Source organism: Camelus bactrianus, chromosome 15, assembly GCF_048773025.1.
Source record: "Camelus bactrianus isolate YW-2024 breed Bactrian camel chromosome 15, ASM4877302v1, whole genome shotgun sequence".
NCBI classification, from domain to species: Eukaryota; Metazoa; Chordata; class Mammalia; order Artiodactyla; family Camelidae; genus Camelus; species Camelus bactrianus.
The window spans coordinates 55,631,802-55,651,091 of NC_133553.1; the positions used below are offsets into that span (position 1 = coordinate 55,631,802).

At 40.2% G+C, this 19,290-nt stretch overlaps 1 long non-coding RNA gene across 1 annotated transcript in view; it reads left to right on the top strand.

Moving 5' to 3' along the window:
* Positions 1 to 19,290, top strand: part of LOC123615917 (uncharacterized) — a 489,917-nt gene that overhangs the window by 357,715 nt on the left and 112,912 nt on the right. The window contains exon 3 of the long non-coding RNA XR_012498976.1: positions 18,021 to 18,194. This is a non-coding gene — a long non-coding RNA (uncharacterized LOC123615917). The remainder of the gene's footprint in view (positions 1 to 18,020; positions 18,195 to 19,290) is intronic.

Genomic DNA, 19,290 nt, shown 5'->3' on the forward strand with positions numbered 1-19,290 from the left:
TGTTTTTCTCCTCTCTCACTGAGGGCCATATCTAACCACATACACCAGAGTTCATAAGAATGCTGAGTTGTCATGTAAGAGTTTTACCTCACACTGGGGAGATATTAGTTGATAAGATCCACCTTGTTCAGATTTATTGCTTTAGCATATTTCATGCTAAAAATATTTTTTCTACCATCTGCTAAGATTAGCACTCCAGTGGTATAATAAATTTACTCACCCTGTTTCTGTGATGTAGTTTGGAACCAAGTTTATACTTTATGCGGCCTAATTGAAAATAGGATAAGATAAATGATGCACTTTGAATTTCTCTCTCAGACATACCATTGTTCATTACTTCAACAGAAGATGAGCACATCTGATTGTAATTTTAGTGGTTCAGTAAAACAAAAGTTCCCATGGCAAAAATACAGCATTAGCTATTGTCATCATCCAGTGGAGTCTTGTAAAAAATATGCAATGTTGTTTTGTCCTCAAATGAAATATTGTTTTTCATTTAAATACAAAACTGGTGGCCATCTTTCCAAACCATGTTGTGAAAAGAAATAAATTTCAGTGGAGATAAGGGACTTGGTATTCATTTACATCTGAGGCTCAAAATTAATGCCAAATTTAGAATTTGATATATTCTTGGCTTAGTAGGACATTTGGATTTCCTTCTCTTATTCAGTCTTCTGCTTGGGCTTAAGTTGTTTTGACCATTTTGAAAGAGAAGAAGAGTACGTAAGGTGTTTATTACACGTTAGATTGTTTTGGACCCCTACATTGCTTGTGTAGTTTTCTCCAGCTTTGATCCTGGACTTGACCAAGAGACTTGCTTTGGCCAAGAGGACATCAGTAAATGAGATGCAAGCAGAGGTTTTAAAAGTGCTTTCAGATTGGAACTTGGAATGCAGTTGCCATGATAAGAAGCAGTGGCTGACTTGCTGGAGACAGGTGGTCCAACTGACAGACAGCACCGACCTCCAGACAAGTGACTGAGTCCACCTTAGATCACCCAGCCCTTGTGAGCTACATGACTGATCCCTGGTAAGACCAGCAGAAAAACTGTCTAGGTGAGTTTAGTCTGAATTGTTGATCCACAGAATCATAAGGAAATAAAATTGTTTTTACTTTTTAAAAAAAATTTGGCTTAATTTAAAATTTTTTCTAAAAGTGTGGTAAAACAAACATAAAATTGCATTTAATTTTAATCCAAAACTTTATAAGGTGGTTTTTTATGCATAATTAAATAACTGATAGAGTACATGAAACATGAATCCTCCTTTACTGCCAATAAACACAGAACTTTGTGATTAGGATCAAGAATGATGGATAGACTGAAACCTAGATTAAGCTGAAGCGATGGCTGGATGGAACTTGCTAAGAAGACTAAGAGAAATGTACTGGAAGATCTGGATAAGAAAAAAATGGGAATCGTATTATTTATTACTGTTCTAAGCATTATGTGCCTCAGTTCCTCATCTGTAAAATGGGTATAGTAAGAGCACCTGTATGAAGAGGACTAAATAATCCATATAAAGTACTCAAAGAAGGCTTGGTACAGAGTGAGCATGTAACATATATAAACTTATCGTCCTTTGTACATAAAATACTAACATGTGATTGGCTAAGTTGAAGAATGTTTTCTCTGCAGCCATAGTATTAGTGACTCATGAAGTCAAGACAGTAAACCAAGGTGGTTAGATTTTGGGATTCTAGATTAGTTCACAAGGGATAAACTTGTCAAGGCCCAGCTGCAGGGAGCTGTCTGCAGTTTGGTCACTGGGCCTTCCCCAAATGTCTCTATAGGAAAGTTAGTTTTAAATCAAGTTAACTGTGTAGCTCACATGAGGTTTTCAAAAGAAACTGTTTAGTCCCAAATTATCAATTCGACCTATCTAATTTCCTTCCTACCTCAGAAAAGAAAAATTACACATAATGTAACAGAAATACCTCTAGATGGCCGTATTTCTTCTCATGCCTGACCACTTCCCCAGTGCAGAAAGAATTATCAGATGACTAATACGATGTTGCATAAAATTTTTAAAAATATATAGAATGTAGGTATTTAATATTTTTTCTTCTTAATATTGACAGCCTAGTGACAAAGAGATGGCAGAAGTCTATGTTGGAGCATGAGTCTCTGAGCATAGGCTTGTTCAGTGTGTGAAGGAGGCTTCCTCCACATTTTACCAGGACTGATGTATGTATTGGCCAAAAGGTGTAATTTGTGTATTGTGGTCTGAGTGTGAATCATGGATAAGCAGCACATGTGTAAGGGAGGGAACGTGTTGCCAGGATTCTTCAGCCAGAGCCTTGAGGCTCTATTGAAATGTCACAGTACTTACTGAGTCTCTCCTCCCTCCCTCCCTCCCTGCCTTCCTTCCGTCTTTTCTCCCTTTTTTCCTTCCTTCCTTCCCTCTTTCCATCGTTCCTTCCTTCCCTTTCTTCCTTCTTTCTTCCTTTCTTGCAGGTATGCTTGACTGAGAGAGAAGAGGAGTTTATGTTTATTAGAACTGTTACCTGCTGCACTGTTTCTGACCTTCTCAGTTATTAGAAAGTGAAAACAACATCTTTAACCTTTCTATGCCTCTTCTTCATTATCTCTACAATTTGGGAAACCTTCCTAGAGTGAGGTAGAAGACCAAAAGCTGTTATTTGTTTGTAAAGCAGTATATCATGGTAGTCAAGAGACTAGTCTTGGAGTCAGAAAAACTGGGTTTAAATCCACACACACACTTTCTAGGAGTCTGACATTGGGCAGAATAATTTGTCTCTTTAAGGCTCAGTCCCCCACCTACTAAAGTTAATAATTCCTACCTCAAAGAGTGGTTGAGATGATTAAATAATTTTTGTATATGCAATGCAAAATGGTACACAAATAGTGCTTAATAATGATGGGGATGCTGTTTATCATTTCATTTAATAGAATATCCTGGGCTATGTCATGAAAATGTGTATCCCTACCCCCTCTGCCCATCCACCTTACACCACTTATGACCACTGGTGTAACACAGCTGCTCAGGGAAGGGGTTGAAGACCTTGTCCACACATCAGTGCAGACCTTGCTGATGGCTCATCTCAAACTTGTAGCCACAGTTGCTGTCACTCTCATATCCTGATCTCTCCCACCAACCAGCCACGTCTGCATTCTCAACCTGTAGTTGATTTAAAATGAAGAGCAGCAGAAGGAATGTTTAGAATCATCATGACATGTTATAGAGAAAACCCTAGAGACATTTAGTCCTACCTGCTCATGTTTCAAACTTGTGCTGTCCAATATATAGCCACTAGCCACAAGTGGCTATTGAGCACTTGGAATATGGCTAATCTGAATTGAAATGTGCCAGAGGTATAAAATATACACTGGATTTTGAAGACCTAGTACAAAAATAAATGTAAAATTGTGCATTAACAATTTTGTATTGATTACATGTTGAACTGGTTCTATTTTAGATAAGTAAGATCACAAAATCAACTTGCCTTTTTAAACCTATGTTTTAATGTGGCTACTAGAAAATTTAAAATTATGTATGGGTTCACATTTGTGGCCCACATTATGTTTGTATTGGGCAGCGCTGTTTCAAACAAAGCAAATTAGGCGTAGAGATGTGAAGTGACTTGCCCAGGATAGCTCAGCTTTCATCGGCAGAACACAGATGTGATTCCAGATTGCAGGCTTACAATGATTTCTCTCTCAACACACAACCTTCTTTAGCAAAGATTTTTTTTTTCAGACTGTAGAATTTGGTCCCTGGTGGTGTCTGGGTCCCTGAAAACTGAGGTTTCTTAGAAAATACTGCCAGCATCTCCTCTGTGACTGGCTGTACTATTTTTTTTTCTCCCCCCCCCCTTTTTTTCCTGTTATTGTACTGCCTGGGAGACTGTGCTGTGTTATCCATTTCTTGCGTTGGTTACAGAAATTGGTATTGTATCTAAAACAATTGCTGTTATTAACAGGTTAAGCTGCTGGGATGTTAAAATAAAGGCTGCCCAGCTTTAGTGCATTTTGTTGTAATCATCTCCCAGATGCCTTGTCGGAAATCAATTCAAGTTCAAAACTGGCTGGAATTGGGAGGTCAAGGCTTTGGCAGACTAAATATTTTATCTTCTGCTCATGTCTGGAGCTTTTAAAGACGTGGACTCGGGGCTCTTTTCTCATACCCCATCTGGACAAAGATGATTGGCTTTGCCATTTTGCCCAGGTTAGGACAAGGTTAAAATCAATTATAATCAATTATTAAGAGTCTTCTGTGGCCGCATTGCTTAAAAGGGGATTTTAAAACTTTCTCAGTTCTGAAACATGCATATCTTAGTTGCTGCTGGAGATGCTGTTATTCTGGAATGTCAAATATAGATGTTATCAGCATCAGAAGTAAATACGCAGAATTTCTACTTCCTATTTCCTTGATACCCATGTTTCAGGACAATGAGAAAAACCTAAAAAGGCTGAGATAATCATCATTGCTATACCTAGTTGAAAAATCTTGTTACTTTCTTGTATGTGTTAGACAACTAGAGCTATTTATAATTTGGTCACATTGTCAAATTATTTCCTAGAAATTGATAGAAAGGCTCTCTGCGGATCTCACGTGATCCTTTGCAGTATAAATGCACAGGTAGGTGCTCAATCTAAGGTAGACTGAAAGAATCATAGATTTCTAATTCCATAGTAATTTTTTTTAAATATATTTTTATTCCATAGTAATTTTGAGACAAGCTAGATCTAGCCCTACATTTTATGATAAGGAAACTGAGGTGCAGATAATTTAAATGATGTCCCCAGTTCTTACAGCTATGCAAAGAAAGGAGTGTATCCCCTAGTTCCTAAATGCATGTGTGGTCCCTAGACATCCAAATGAATCTTTTCCTTTTGCACAGTGTTTCCATCTACTAAAATTTTTCTTTGCAATGATTTGAGAAAAAAGCGTATTCATACAAAATGAATATCATTCTGAACTTTGGACCAAGACATGAACTCAATAAACAGAATATAATTTTAAAGTGTTCTCAAAAGGTCACTTAGCTTTATCCTCCATCTCATTTTCCATGAATGGAAATCCCTTTTATTTTCAGGTTTCATCCAGAACCAGTAGCTGAGGGTTCAAAATGCTGCCAGAAAAATATTCTATTTTATTTAGAGTCGATTTAAAGAGAGAACTCTAGAAAGCATGCCAGAATTTCTCCAAAGACATGTCCAGTATCAGCTATTGACTGGAGAGCATGGACAACGTGCTGAGTTAGTTTAGAATGTGCCCGTCATTAGCAAATGCTACCATGTATTTTCATAGCAAGCTCCTCATCCTTGTAATTTGCTTTTTTAAAAAGGAGAAAAACCTCAGTATTCCTAATTTGAGAGAAGGGAACCCATGAAATTTGGGATGGGGGGCATACCTTTAAATTTTATACTTGCTCATCTTGCCATCAGCAAAATGATGACCCTAGAGTGTATACTCACTGTCCCCAAGCTCCTGTAGGCAGTAGAACCAAGGTAGGATACATGTAAAGCTTTTACAAAATTAAAATTATAGGGACACAGGCATAATGATTGTGTAGCAATCAGCGGACCACAATGTAGTATTGGATAAGATTAGAGCTTGGGCCCAGGCAGACCTGGTTTTGTGCCTGGTTCCACCATTGTCAACTGTTTGGCCGTAGACATGCCATCTACCTTGTGTAACTTCACATTTTTCATGTGGAAGATGGGGTTCTAATTACGTTTACCTCAGGGAGTGTTTGAAGATTAAATGAGAAAATATCTGTCAAGTATGTATCACAAAACTTGATGTAAAGCAAGCTTTCAATAAATCTGAACTAGAAATAATGATAGTAAGTAGTAATTATTATCACTCACATCGGTATCAGCAACAGCCACCAAGTAGTAATACATAGAGTCTCTGTTTCTAACATTGCATGATTTTCTTTTGGATCTCTGTGTACACATATGGGATGAAATTGCTTCAATGTCTGTTCAGATCAAAAGTTCAGGATGAATTTTTCACCTTGGTTTATTTCACAGCAACATAATTCATACGGCTGAACCTTTCAAACCTTTCTTTGTGTTGAAAGACAACATTGCTCGTTTGGATCATTGGTTCATTCTAAGAAGAGCTGATTCACTGCGTATGTAGGAACAGCTTGATTCTGATATTCCAAGGGCTAATTAATTGGTGGAGTTTTTGCTTTTTCTTTCTACATTCAAATTTTGTAGCCCATTATATTAGAACAAGCTCTCAAGACCTCTGAAACTTAGTGGGCAGCACAATGCAGTGGTTACAGAATATGTAAGGGCCATGAAGTAAGATAGACTAGAAATGTTACCACTTACTGACCACTTATGAGGCAAGTCAGTTTGCCTCCCTGAGCATCTGGTTTCTTATATATAAAATGGAGAGAATCATACTTTCTGTTATCTTGAGTGTTAAAATTAAAGTAACAGAAGTAAAAATATTCTTTAGCGCAGTGTTTGATATGTGACAAGTGATTCTTAAGTGGCAAATACTATTTTATTTTGTGTCTTCATATAGCTCATAAACTCTGGTATTTATTTCAGGGCAGTGAATAAACATTTGAAGTATATCCACTCATTGTGTCAGTCCACAAATATTGACTGATTGATGACTGATCTGTGCCAGACACTGTGCTGGACCTGGAGGGGTGTGGATGGTGAGCAACACAGACAAAGAATGAATGGTGGGTTATATGGAGTACAGTCTATGCAAATACCAAATTACTGTGTTGTACACCAGAAACTAATATAACATTGTAAGTCAACTGTACTTTAATAAAAACAAAAAGAAGAAAAAAGAATGAATGGTGGGCATCGGGGGGTGGTGACAGAGAACAAGTAAACAAGTGGTTTCAGTAAATTACATTATAGATTCATGGCCCATCAGTTCTCTTCGGGTTTGGTAGCTGATTTGGCCGGTCTCACCACAGCTATCAGCTCAGAAGACTGAACTTTGGGACCTGTGGGTGTACACGAGCTTTGCTTTGAAGTTGTGTAGTCCTTTGCCCTGTGTTTACATAGCTCCTCCATCCAAACACCTCAGGCACTTAAAACTGGCTCAGGAACCAAGTGTGTAACTTCCCAGCTGGTAAGAGAAACTGAAAATGTCCTCTACGTGCGAGAGTGTTGACATAGCAACAGAGAAAGAAGCTCCAGAAAACTCCTCTCCATTTCCAAAGGTGCCCTGTGATGTCCTGTCCTTTATTTTCTTGGCTGGAATATAGTTTCTGCCTAATTGGTTTTGCATCTGATAAGATGAACATTGAGCGTTTGCCGTGTGTTTGTCATCTGCTGCCAGTTACAAGCCCCCCATCACCAGCAGGGCCTGCCGTCCGCACTTTCAGCACCAGCCTTCTGTACTCTGTTTGGATCCACGCGCTTAGTACCAATGTGAAAGGAGAGGAAGGAGTGATGGAGGATGAATAACCCTATTGAGTTTTCTTGGAGCAGAAAGTGATTTGAAGGAATGAGTACTCCAGAAGACCCCTATTTCCTTTACCTTTGTGAAAAGAACACCCTATGTTTTAAACAATGATTCATGTGATATGCACCATATCCAAAGAGTAAATGCAGAGATGAAAGCTTCTATTTATTCTGTACAGTGAAAATAGAAATCTGGAAACAGCATCTGCTTCTCATTTAAATGTATTTTTTCTAATTATTTAGATGTATAGAGGCATCAAGCCAGGTTTCAATCAACAACAAAAGTCTTGTGTGATCTAAACAAAACTTCACTCTGGAGCCACTGGTCATAACACTGAAAATGGTTTAAAGACCTCAACCTAGCTTTTAATGCAGAGGAGTTGCAAAGCCAGAGTCAAGAGCAGTATTATTTTTGGTTTTGGTTTTTGAATCAGGTCTGAATGTATAGAGGAATATTGGTAGAACGATCTTTCTTGATACCTAAAAGTGTCAGGTAATTTAACCTTGGTTCCAAGTCACCTTACCTTTTGAAGAATAAACCTTGGAATCATGACTTCTGTCTCTTAGTTTTAGGGGGGAAGAATAAAGACCCTTTGATGTCTTTGAATGATTTAATTATATGTGTTAGTTACTAGAAGTACAGGCAAGGATGCAGTGCCTCAAATATGGACAGATATAGTTGTGGCTCTCTCAGTTCCATGGCTCACAAATGGAAGAGTCTACAGTAAAGTAACTTTGGATTTTCTGAAATTCTGTAGCTATTCACAGTTATACACAGATGAATAGATCTATCATAATTTAGGAGAGATTGGAATTAGACATTTTGAGGAAAAGGGCCCTTAGCCACTAAGTTCCCTCAACGGTCAATGTGGATATGGGAGCCTCATCGATGTGATCTCTCTGTAGCTGCTGGGCGCAGTCCCGCCGTGTAGATGATTCCACAGCCAAAATGAAGACGGAAGCAGCTGGCTGGATGAAGAAAAAGAGGGCTGGCCCTGACTGTTTTTGAAGTGGTGTTTGCAAGGCAACATCAGAAAATGAAGCCATCCCTAATTCTGTTAACCCCTTCCCTCCATGAGGACAAGGCTGCTAGGTGATCCTCTGCACAGCTCTGACCCAGACGGACTTTTGAGAGGAGTTAATCACCTTTCTCCTAATTACTCCTGAAACTGTGGGTAACAAGTCAAATCCATTTTACCTGCCTTCACTAATCACTAAGAACTTAAAAGTTCTTTTAAGACTTGTATGTCCTCTAAGCAGCACGTAGCCTAAACAATAAGATGTTTGCCCAAGTTGTTCTCTAGGAACTTGGAGACAGCTATATCTAGTTCTAGCTAAGCTGGTTAAGACTGGAGAGGACCGCCAACCCTCTAACTGGGCATGTGCGAGTAAGTGTCCATTCTGTGATCTTTCAAAAATGCCACCCCCAGGTTTAGTTACGTCTGTGCAGAATAAGCATTACAGATTATGGTACCTTTTCCCAGTCACCTTTCCCCACGCTCCCCATGCCTCAGACTGCCCTGCTGCTTTATTCTTTCTCCCATAAATACCCTGAGCCCCTTGACTTTGGGGAGTCTGAGACTCATTCCCCTCTCTCCTTGCTTAGCTGCCTTGCAAATAAACCCTTTCTTTGCTGTAAAAACCTCAGTGTCTCAGCATTTTGGCTTGCTGAGCATTGGGAAAAATGAACCTGGTTCTGTAACACTCCCCAAGCCAAATTCCAGCTGAGTAGAACTTGAGGTTGTAAAGATGTTGATTTTGAGGAAATTGTATTTTTTATTGCTTTTCAGATAATTTTCAGTATGTTATATGGATGTAAGTTGAAAATTCTTTTTAAAAAATCTTCTCTCTGCCTGTATCTGGCTTGCCTACCATATCTTTTTACCTATTTCAGTCTAGTCTTACTTGCTCTCCGATCTACTGGACTCCTGACCCCCTCTGATATATGAAAATTGAATTTAGGGCTAGAGTTTGTATTTTTAAATTTTTTTAATGGTTTATAACATGCCTAATTTCAAGAAGGATTTGAGGCAGCAAGAGTAAATGGCACTGGGAGTTACACTGATATTTTCACCCTGCATTTGGCCCATCTTCTTTTAGACTGCATACATTTCCATAACTCTGAGCAAGGATCGTGTTTGGGTGAACTTTTGTCCAGGGTAGAGTTCACAGAATTGCAGAAGGTGGAAAATGAATTCCTCAGTATTTACAAAATCACTAGAGACACATCTGAATGAATTAAATATTTGGCCCAGTCTTGGTAATGGTTCCACTAATTATGTGGTTTTGTACTGAGAAGTATGTTGCCTGTTCTGGGCAGGAGGGAAGGACAGGGCTGAGAGGATTTAAAGTGCCTTTTACATTGCTGTGTGACTTTGGGCAAATCACTGGCCACTCTGAGCTGTAAATTCTATATCTGTTAAATGGGGCTAATAAACCAACAGCATCCTTAATATAGGGTCATTTTGAGAATCAAATGAGATAGTGTACATGTAGGAGCTTAGTGAACAATAAGTCATTATGTATTATGCAGTCAGTGTGGGTGAATGCTTTAGTTACTTCAGTCTCAGCTTGATGTGTGGTGAGAGAGACCAGGCCCTAGCTCTTGGGGATGCTCTGTGAAAAGTGCCTCATTGTGTTTGGGCTTTATTTATTGAATGCATTTGAATGAGGGATCATTCTAAGAGCAGAGAGTCATTCAATTTGATTTCACAATGGGGTGATGGGTGAGGCTGGAAACTGCATTCTCAAATGCATTATCCAGAACACAGGAAACAAAACCACTTTTTAAAAGTGACTCATCTTTAATATCTCATAGCAGTTTTGAAATACTTCATTCATTCATTTTTATAGCAAACTCTTAATTGAGAATGTCATAAACCGCTTTGCAGAGAGAGGCAATCATGACCTGGAAAATTAAGTGGAGTAATTTACAAATAGGCTTTTGTCTTCCTGGAGGTTTTAGCTTACACAATTTGCCTTTAGGTTATCTTAGCAACACACGCTCCCTGTACCCTACCCCGTTGGCAGTATGGATTTTGGGTGCCCGATACATGCTGAAGATGAAAAACAGTCTCCCCTATGTTGCTTCCTCCTGGTCTGCATTACAAAGTCTTTCTGAGCCTTTTATTCTCAAAAACAAACACTAATCATTTTCACCATTCTTCAAGATCCTTCCTCTTCTCACCTCATCTGTCTGTTGACTGTCCAAGTTTCTTTCTCCGTGGGCCATGCAAATATTTTGTGGATGAATGGACTTTGGGCCCACGTCCAGCCCTTCTCCATGAAACTACCCTTGACCCAGGTCCAGACTGAGCTCCTTCTCTTGATTTCTTTCAACTTGGAGACTCCACAATTTAGCACTATAGAAAATAATTATTTTCCCCTTGTTTTTAAAAATATCTTGTTCCTCTTCCTCCTCACCCCAACCATATTACAAGTTATGTGAAGAGTGCAGACTTCTAAGTTGGACAGTTGGATGAAACCCCTAGTTCTGCTGTTTCTATGTGTGGCATCTGGGGCACCTGGGGATGATAATAATAATTCCTTCATAGGGTTGTTGAAAAGGGAAAGAGACAACAGCTTATATGAAGCATAAAGCATATAATATGAGCTCGTTAAATTCATATTCAAAGATCAATTCATTGACTCTTTTCTAGCCAAAGCTTTCTCTGAGAAGAGGAGGAAGAGAAGAAACTCTTTTTTTTTTAAATAACCAAGGAGGCATTTCTGGAACTATCCCCTCCATACTTATGACTCCTTAAACTATTGAGGATCCTGTAAACTTTCACTTAATTTCAGTCTTGCAATGCTCATTTCTTTCAGCTCATTCCTTTTCACAGACATTAACTGAGCTCCTATTATGTGCCAGGTATTGTGCTTGACACTATTTTAAAAATGTCTTTTAAATACAAAACCCCTATCTGCAGACTTCTGAAATACTTTTTTAAAGCCGTGAATTCATACAGTCCTCCTCCCTCCCTTTCTCGTATACATATGCCATCTTAAAACTTAGGCTTAGGCAGAGGGAAGAAAGTATCAATGGAGAGAACCCAGTGGATTATAGCTTTCTAGGTCACTTTCAACAAGCAAAACACCTAGGATACTCTGTGCAAGGTACAAGCCACACCTCTCATTTCCTCCTGTGGTTCATCCTACTTATTTTTATACAGTCACCATGTCTTACTTTATATCATTTGCTCTCCTTTGCCTTAATTTTTATTAAGTATGGATCCACCATTTTAACTCATAATTTCCAGTATTCTGCATTTTATTTTTCCACATACAATCCATTTGGTCATAAAACAATTGATTCAAAAGCCGTGTTTAGTGAGCTAAACAGTATTAACAGTTCACTGCCAAAGGTTCCTGATAACCTATCTTTTTAAAGGACAGAGTATTCATACAGTTTTCTAACTAGGATAAAGCAGCTTATTTAGACTTAAAAGAAAAGACAAAATGACAACATCAATGATACAAAAAAGCTCAATAATTGTTTATCTCTTCCCACTTGTGTAACAAGTCACCAACAGATTATTACTGAACTTGGTAGTTTCAAAGAACTTTCAAGTTTAGAGAAACTGTGTAGTCACCTATTCCTTAAAGTGTGGTCCACGGGCCAGCAGTGACGGCATAATGTGGGAGCTCGTGAAGAATACGGGATTCACGCCCACTCCTGACCACTGAATCAGAATCGGTATTTTTAACAGAATCCTCGAATGATTTGCATAAGCCCCTGAAGGTTTTTGAACTCTAATTCACCTTTTATTTATTTTATTTATTTTTTACATTTTTTATTGAGTAATAGTTATTTTACAATGTTGTATCAAATTCTAGTGTACAGCACAATTTTTCAGTCATACATGAAGATGTATATATCCATTGTCACATTTTTTTTTCGCTATGAGCTACCACAAGATCTTGTATATTTTCCCCTGTGCTATACAGTATAATCTTGTTTATCTATTCTACATTTTCAAATCCCAGTCTGTCCCTTCCCACCCCCTGCCCCCTTGGCAACCACAAGTTTGTATTCTATGTCTATGAGTCTGTTTCTGTTTTGTATTTATGTTTTGTTTGTTTGTTTTTAGATTCCTCATATAAGCGATCTCATATGGTATTTTTCTTTCTCTTTCTGGCTTACTTCACTTAGAATGACATTCTCCAGGAACATCCATGTTGCTGCAAATGGCATTATGTTGTCGGTTTTTGTGGCTGAATAGTATTCCATCATACAAATATACCACACCTTCTTTATTCAGTCATCTGTTGATGGACATCTAGGCTGCTTCCATGTCTTGGCTATTGAAATAGTGCTTCTGTGAACATTGGGGTGCAGGTGTCATTTTGAAGTAGGGTTCCTTCTGGATATATGCCCAGGAGCAGAATTCCTGGGTCATATGGTAAGTCTATTCCTAGTCTTTTGAGGACTCTCCATACTGTTTTCCACAGTGGCTTTCCTTTACTTCCCTCTCCCACTCTTAATGATTTAGATGTCTTCTTTTACAATTTTGTGTTTATTCTTTCTGTAATTCATGGCCGTTATCTCCTTTCCAGTTAGAGTTTCTCATTTTTGTAGCTTCCTGCTTCTTTTCTATTTAGAGTAGACCTGTCAATATTTCTTTTAGCATGGGTTTAGTGTTGCTAAACTCTTTTAGTTTTTGCTTGTCTGTGAAGTTCTTTATCTCTCCATCTATTCTAAAGGATAGCCTTGCTGGATAGAGTATCCTAGGCTGCATCTTTTTTTTTTCATTCAGGACTTTGAATGTATCTTGCCACTCCCTCCTGGCATGTAGTGTTTGTGTAGAGAAATCAGCTGAGAGCCTTATGGGGGTTCCCTTGTAACTCACTCTTTGTTTTTCTCTTGCTGCCTTTAGGATCATTTCTTTATCCTTGACTCTGGCCATCTTGATGATGATGTGTCTTGGTGTGGGTCTGTTTGGGTTCTTTCTGTTTGGGACCCTCTGAGCCTCCTGTACTTGGATATCTGATTCCTTTAGGTTTGGGAAGTTTTCAGTCATGATTTCTTCAAATACCTGTTCAATCCCCTTTGTTCTTTCTTCCCCCTCTGGAACCCCTATTATGCATAGATTGGCACGCTTTATATTATCCCATAGGTCCCTTATATTGTTTTCATTGTTTTTTAATTTGTTTTTCTCTCAGCTGTTCTGATTGGGTGCTTTCTGTTGTCCTGTCTTCTAGGTCACTTACTCGTTCCTCTGCATTATCTAGCCAGCTTTGTACAGCCTTTAGGTCAACTCTCATCTCAGCCAACGAGTTTACTAATTCTACTTGGTTCTTCTTTATAGCTTCTATTTCATTTTTGACATATTTTATATCTCTAAACACTATTTCTTTTAGTTCCTTCAGTACTTTGATCAGTCCTTTTTTGAAATCTTGATCTAGTAGGCCATCGATGTCTATTTCCTTGATTGTGCTTTCAGGGGATTTCTCTTGACCTTTTAATTGGGAGTGGTTCCTCTACTTCTTCATATTGCTCATATCTCTCTGGCACTGTGGATTAAGGAGTATCAGTTATCTAGTTCTCCTGGAGATGGTGTGCTCTTAATGATTTTATCGGGATGTCTTTATGTCTTTGCCCTGTTTCGCAAACTCAGCTTGCTGTTTCCAGAGGCCCTCTGTTGGCGCCCTCATCTGTGCTGCTCCCGGTGGCTGTTGGCTAGCATATCACGCCCCCTCCTAACACTGGGTCAGGAGCTGAGATCTTACCCGGTGGGCAGGCAGGTCACTCCCCCTCCCAATGCTGCAGTCAGATGCTGCACTCAGGGGGAAGCAGGTGGGCGGATCGTACTCCCTTCCCAGCACCGTGGTCAGGTGCTGCGTTCCTGCTAGGAAGGCGAGGGGCTCCCCGCCATCTCCTGGTGCTGGTCACTCTGCTGCTCTGTGCAGCTGCCTGCTCCGCCTCTGGTCGGCGCTCCGAAGGTGGGCTCGGGGAAGACCGCGGAACGGCCTCACCCCTGCTCCGTGCCAAATCTCAGCTCCTTGATTGTCTTGGTGGTGTGAGTTCTCTGAGGGACCAGGGCAGAAAGATCCTATCTGCCTCAGGCTGTAAACAAGTCTCAGTCCTGCCTAGGAGGTTGTGGAGCCCCTGGTGCGGATTCAGGGCTCGGCCCGTCCCCACCCGGGCGCTGCGCACAGGAGGAGATGGTGGCTGTGGCTGAGCCCCACCTCTCTTCTCGCGAGATGCACCAGTAATGGCGCCACGGTTCTGAGGAGACAAAGGCTACAGCACCCCTCCCCCCAGGGCATACCAGCTGTGTTGCTTTGCTTTTTTCCCAATTTATGGGGGACTGAGGTTGTTCTGCTCCATATCCCCTCCCAGCCACGGTGCACAGCCCCCTGCAGTCCCCCGGGGCTGCCTCAGTGCAGCCACCCCAGTACTCCGCCTGGCTCAGGTGGCCTGTCCCGGCCCCAGCTGCCGGCTCGCGTCTTGGGCTGGGTGTCACGGGGACCCTTTGTGCCTGTTTAACTCAGTTCTGTCGGTCAAGGGGTGCTCGGGGCAGATCTGAGCCTTGGAGGCTCCCCCTCCATCCCGCTGGCCCCTCCGTTGGAGAGGGGAGACCCAGCAAACGAGCACCAGTCCTCCTTTGCCGCTCCCTCCTTGCGGGATCAGTCTCACACTGTTTTGCTTTTTCTTCTTTCTTTCTTCCTTTTCTCCTACCAGGTTTTTGGCGTCTTTGTCTTTTAAAGAGGGTGATGTTCTGTCGTAGTTCGGCAGGTGCTCTGGTTGGCTGAGTAGGTCCGCAGATGTGAGTCTTGGTGTGTTTGTGGGAGAGGGTGAGCTACAAGCATCCTTCTACTCCGCCATCTTGCTTCTCTCCCTAATTCACCTTTTTAAGAGATGAGAAAGTTCAAACTCAGAGCTAAGACTGGAGTCACAGCGCCCTGACTCCAAGTTCATTGCTCTCTTCTGTACTCGGGGCTGCCTCAGGATCTCCCTGACTCTTAGGGTGTAAGTAAGTAGCTGTTGCCCACTCCAGATCCAGCCTCATCTTGCCTTACTTTGCTGGTTGATGTTCAGTGGTCTAGGAAAGTAGACTTCAAGGTTAGAGAATGAGTTTCCCTTTCACCCCCATTCCTCTTATGGGGGAAGCCATGTGTCTTCTCATCTGTGTTACATAAAGCTCCTAAATAAGAACGAACCCTTACTGAGGCCAAGACCCTTTTTTTTTGTCATTAACATTTGTCAGCGTCTATGATAGGAATTTTGCCGTCTGACATCCTTCCCCAACTCACAGCTCACGACTGGGTAGTACATCTTCATGCATACAAGGAGGATCAGAAAGGCTGAGCCAAACCCTGTTAACAAAACAGTCCCCTAAAGAGCTATAATATTGCTCAGTGGTAATATCATCCCTCTGCATTTTATCTTGTACATGAAATCTGGGCTAATTATCATTTTCTCATACAGTACATTTTAGACCATTGTGTTTTTGTGTCCCTGCCTAGTTCATTAAGCAGGGTTTTACAGCTCCTCCAGTAACAGGATTGCTATTGACACTTTCATTAGACCCATAATTCAAATGCTTGTCTGCCTTCCAAATGGAAGCCTCTCAGTCCAGAACCACAATCTGGCCACCGACCGTATGTTGGCTTTTAGAACTGTCATAAGCTCATCATCACATTGAAGTTCTTGAAGGGTCAAAATCTGCTTCCTTGGTGAACTATCTCCATCCAACAGTCAACGTGTTCTCCAATAATAGTCAGCCAAGCTTCTCTGTCACTCCATGAAAACTCCTCCAGACAGTTCTCTGTATAGGGTGACTAAAACACAACTAATCATTGTCCGTATTTAAATATTAATTCCCTGCTTCGTTCATTCATTCTGTTATTTCCATTAAGAAATGACAGAACCGTTTAAGACCAATATGCCCAGTATTATGGCAAATGGTATAATGATTTAAAGATGCATAAAATGGTCTCCGCCTTGGAGTATCTTATAGTCTAATAGATGTGTATGTAAGTCATTATACAGTTTGGTGGAATGTGAAAAATTTCACCACTAGGTTGCCAGCAATTGGAATGGCTATACTTGCAGATAGCTGTGCTAACTAATGGCTGTTATCAACACTATTTTCTCACCAATGGGTCAAATGGAAATAGCTTCAACTGCCTAAGTAAAACTGCATATATGTATGGAATGTATCACAGAATATAACTAAGGAATAGATGAAATAGGAGTCCCCAGAAATGATTCTGATATAATTTAGAGAGAAAGTGAGGCTGGACCAGGGAAAACCATTGCCCTAATTAGTGACCGTGAAAAATAGTCTTTGCCTTTTTAGTATTATTTTATTTTTCTCTCTTACAATTTAAGAAAAGATTTAGTGCAAATATTTGATTGAATTTATAGTAAAGCTTTTTAGGAGTGCCTACTAGACAACAAAAATTTCTGCTTTTAATTTTCGAGGAAGCGACTATCTTGGACCTTCATGAAGAAGCAGGAAATCTGAGCAGACCTAGGCAGCTTCAGTGTGCAGTTGAGGTTTTCAATTGCTTTTAGCTATTTAATTGAACATGCAATTGTTGAACATATATTTCAATGTATAGTTAATTGTGTTTGATTTAAAAGTCTGCTAATTGGGTGATTTGCTTTTGCTTTCTGGCCAATCAGATAACAGGGAAAATAATTATTTGGGGATGATTTTTACTCTCCTGGTATCTTTTACTTTAAGAAGAAAAGAGAGAGGACAAATGGAAGACAAAGTATAGTCTTGTACCATTTCTTCAAATCCTTTCTTGGTTTACTTAGCCTTACTGAGCACACATATCAGATTATCTACCTCATTTGGTTTCTTCCAACCAAATCCATAGCTGGATTCCCGAAACAGAAAGTTCCTCTGATAGAATGGACTCAGACCATTAAGCAGAAGAACGGTGCAAAGGTGGACCTTATTGGTGATGGGGGTAACATGGCTTCATTTTGCAGTAAAACTGCTGTGGTGTTGGAAAATGACTTCAGTATTTTTCTCAAGTGTATTTCATTCTACTGCGTGTGCCTTCGTAAACATGTCCAATCATGTGATGGAGGTCAACGACAATGTAAGGTTTAGAAATTGTTGCTTGGAAATCACACTCACTTAAATACCTGAATCTGTCCATCAGCCGTGCGGTAGCTTATTCCAAGCCTGTGCAGAAGAGCGATTTGCAATCTCCTTGCTTTTCATTTCAAGTAGCATCACTCACTATAAGCCAGATATTCAGGCCTCTTCAGAAGCCTCCAGGGTGAAGGACAAGTAAGAATAAGCTTATCGAATCTTTCACAACTGTGGCCGACTATGTTGACTACATCAAACTTGTTACATCTTTTCACTGGTATTTTATTTTAAAATCGCTCATTTTTCTTTTCATGAGACAAATAATAGGGATTTTGCCACATAATTTCACAATCCCAATGGCTCTTTTGTGGTTCTGTACATTTAATTGACCACTTTCCAGGTTGAAAGCTGGGTCAGCATGACTGGGGTGGGAGGAGACGACATAATGTTGATTTTTGCAGATCTTTCCCCTTTGAGTTATCTTTGCTCATCTTCTATAAGCTCAGATTGCCTAATTAAATTGATTTTTCCCCCTTTTTCACTCACAGGGACTTACCAATTTGGGCTCCTTCCAGAGCTGAAAACTGATTATAAATACGAAACAGATTTCACTACTGGACTTGAAATCCAAATAAAAAACAAGAAGATCTTCAATATAATTGAAAAAGGTCCTCACCAAAGAATAGATACAATATGACTGGCAGGACATCAAGGAGTAAGAGGTAAATTTCTAATGAAACATGTTTGCTCTGTGGTCAGGTATACAGAAGATGTGCTTCCAGGCTTTCTCAGTTAAGGGGCAGGGCAGGGAGGGCCATTTCTAATTCGAAAAACATATTGGGTGATCCAGTCTCTTTTTCCTCTGGGTCTGTCTGTCTAGCTATTAATTATAGTGATATTGCAGAGTGCTAGATTCTTTCTAAAGACATCATTTTGGGGGAGAGGTATGCTTAATAAAGGAAGCATCCTTCACAAAAACTCCCAGGAACATTTGCCAATTTCTTGTGCTTCAGAAATTGTGGAGTGCCAACTTGAAAACCTATATCCAGGATGACAAGGGATCAAATCAGGGGCAAAGGGCAATAAAGTTGTCAGTCCTAGTTTATCTTGATGTTGGGAAGGAAGGAAGGAAAAGAGGGGATGGAGGGAAGGAAGAAGGGAAGGAAGGAAGGGAGGGAGGCAGGGAGAGAGGGAGGGAGGGGAGGGGTGGGCCCTCCAGAATATACAAAGATCATCTGGGGTAGACATTTGCATTTTAGCTTTTCCCGGTGTGAAAAAAGAGGGAAGGGATACATATATATGAATGAAGTGTTCTCAGTCTTTTCTCCCATCTGAACTATCAAATGGTTTAGTGGCTTCATCTATTCTGTTCTGTCAGGAAGCATCTATGAGTTGCCAGATTCTGTTCTTAGGCTTTTTTTTTTTTTTTTTTTTTTTTGAAACAGAATCTGAAGAATGGGGAAAGGATAGAAAGGAAAAAAGCCATGCTATTCTCATGAGAAAAGCAGTAAACTTGGAACATGGCTATGAAAGGCATTCAGTCCCACAAAGGAAAAGGGCAGAAGTGGGTGGGGTGGTATCTGAGGGGTGAATGTGAACAACTGTACTCAGCAAGGATGTAGCATGAGGATTTTAGGAAGTGGAAGGAGTGCCTTGGAGAGGGATGATGGGGTTTGAGCAGTAAGCATTCAAGCTCTCAGAGTGGGCTATTCAAGGTCAACGGCCAGTGGGGGTGGGTGGAGGGTGTTAGAAAATGAGATCAGATGGGAAGTGTTAATAGTAATTGCCGTGGCCTGTATTCTTAGATCTCTATTTCTT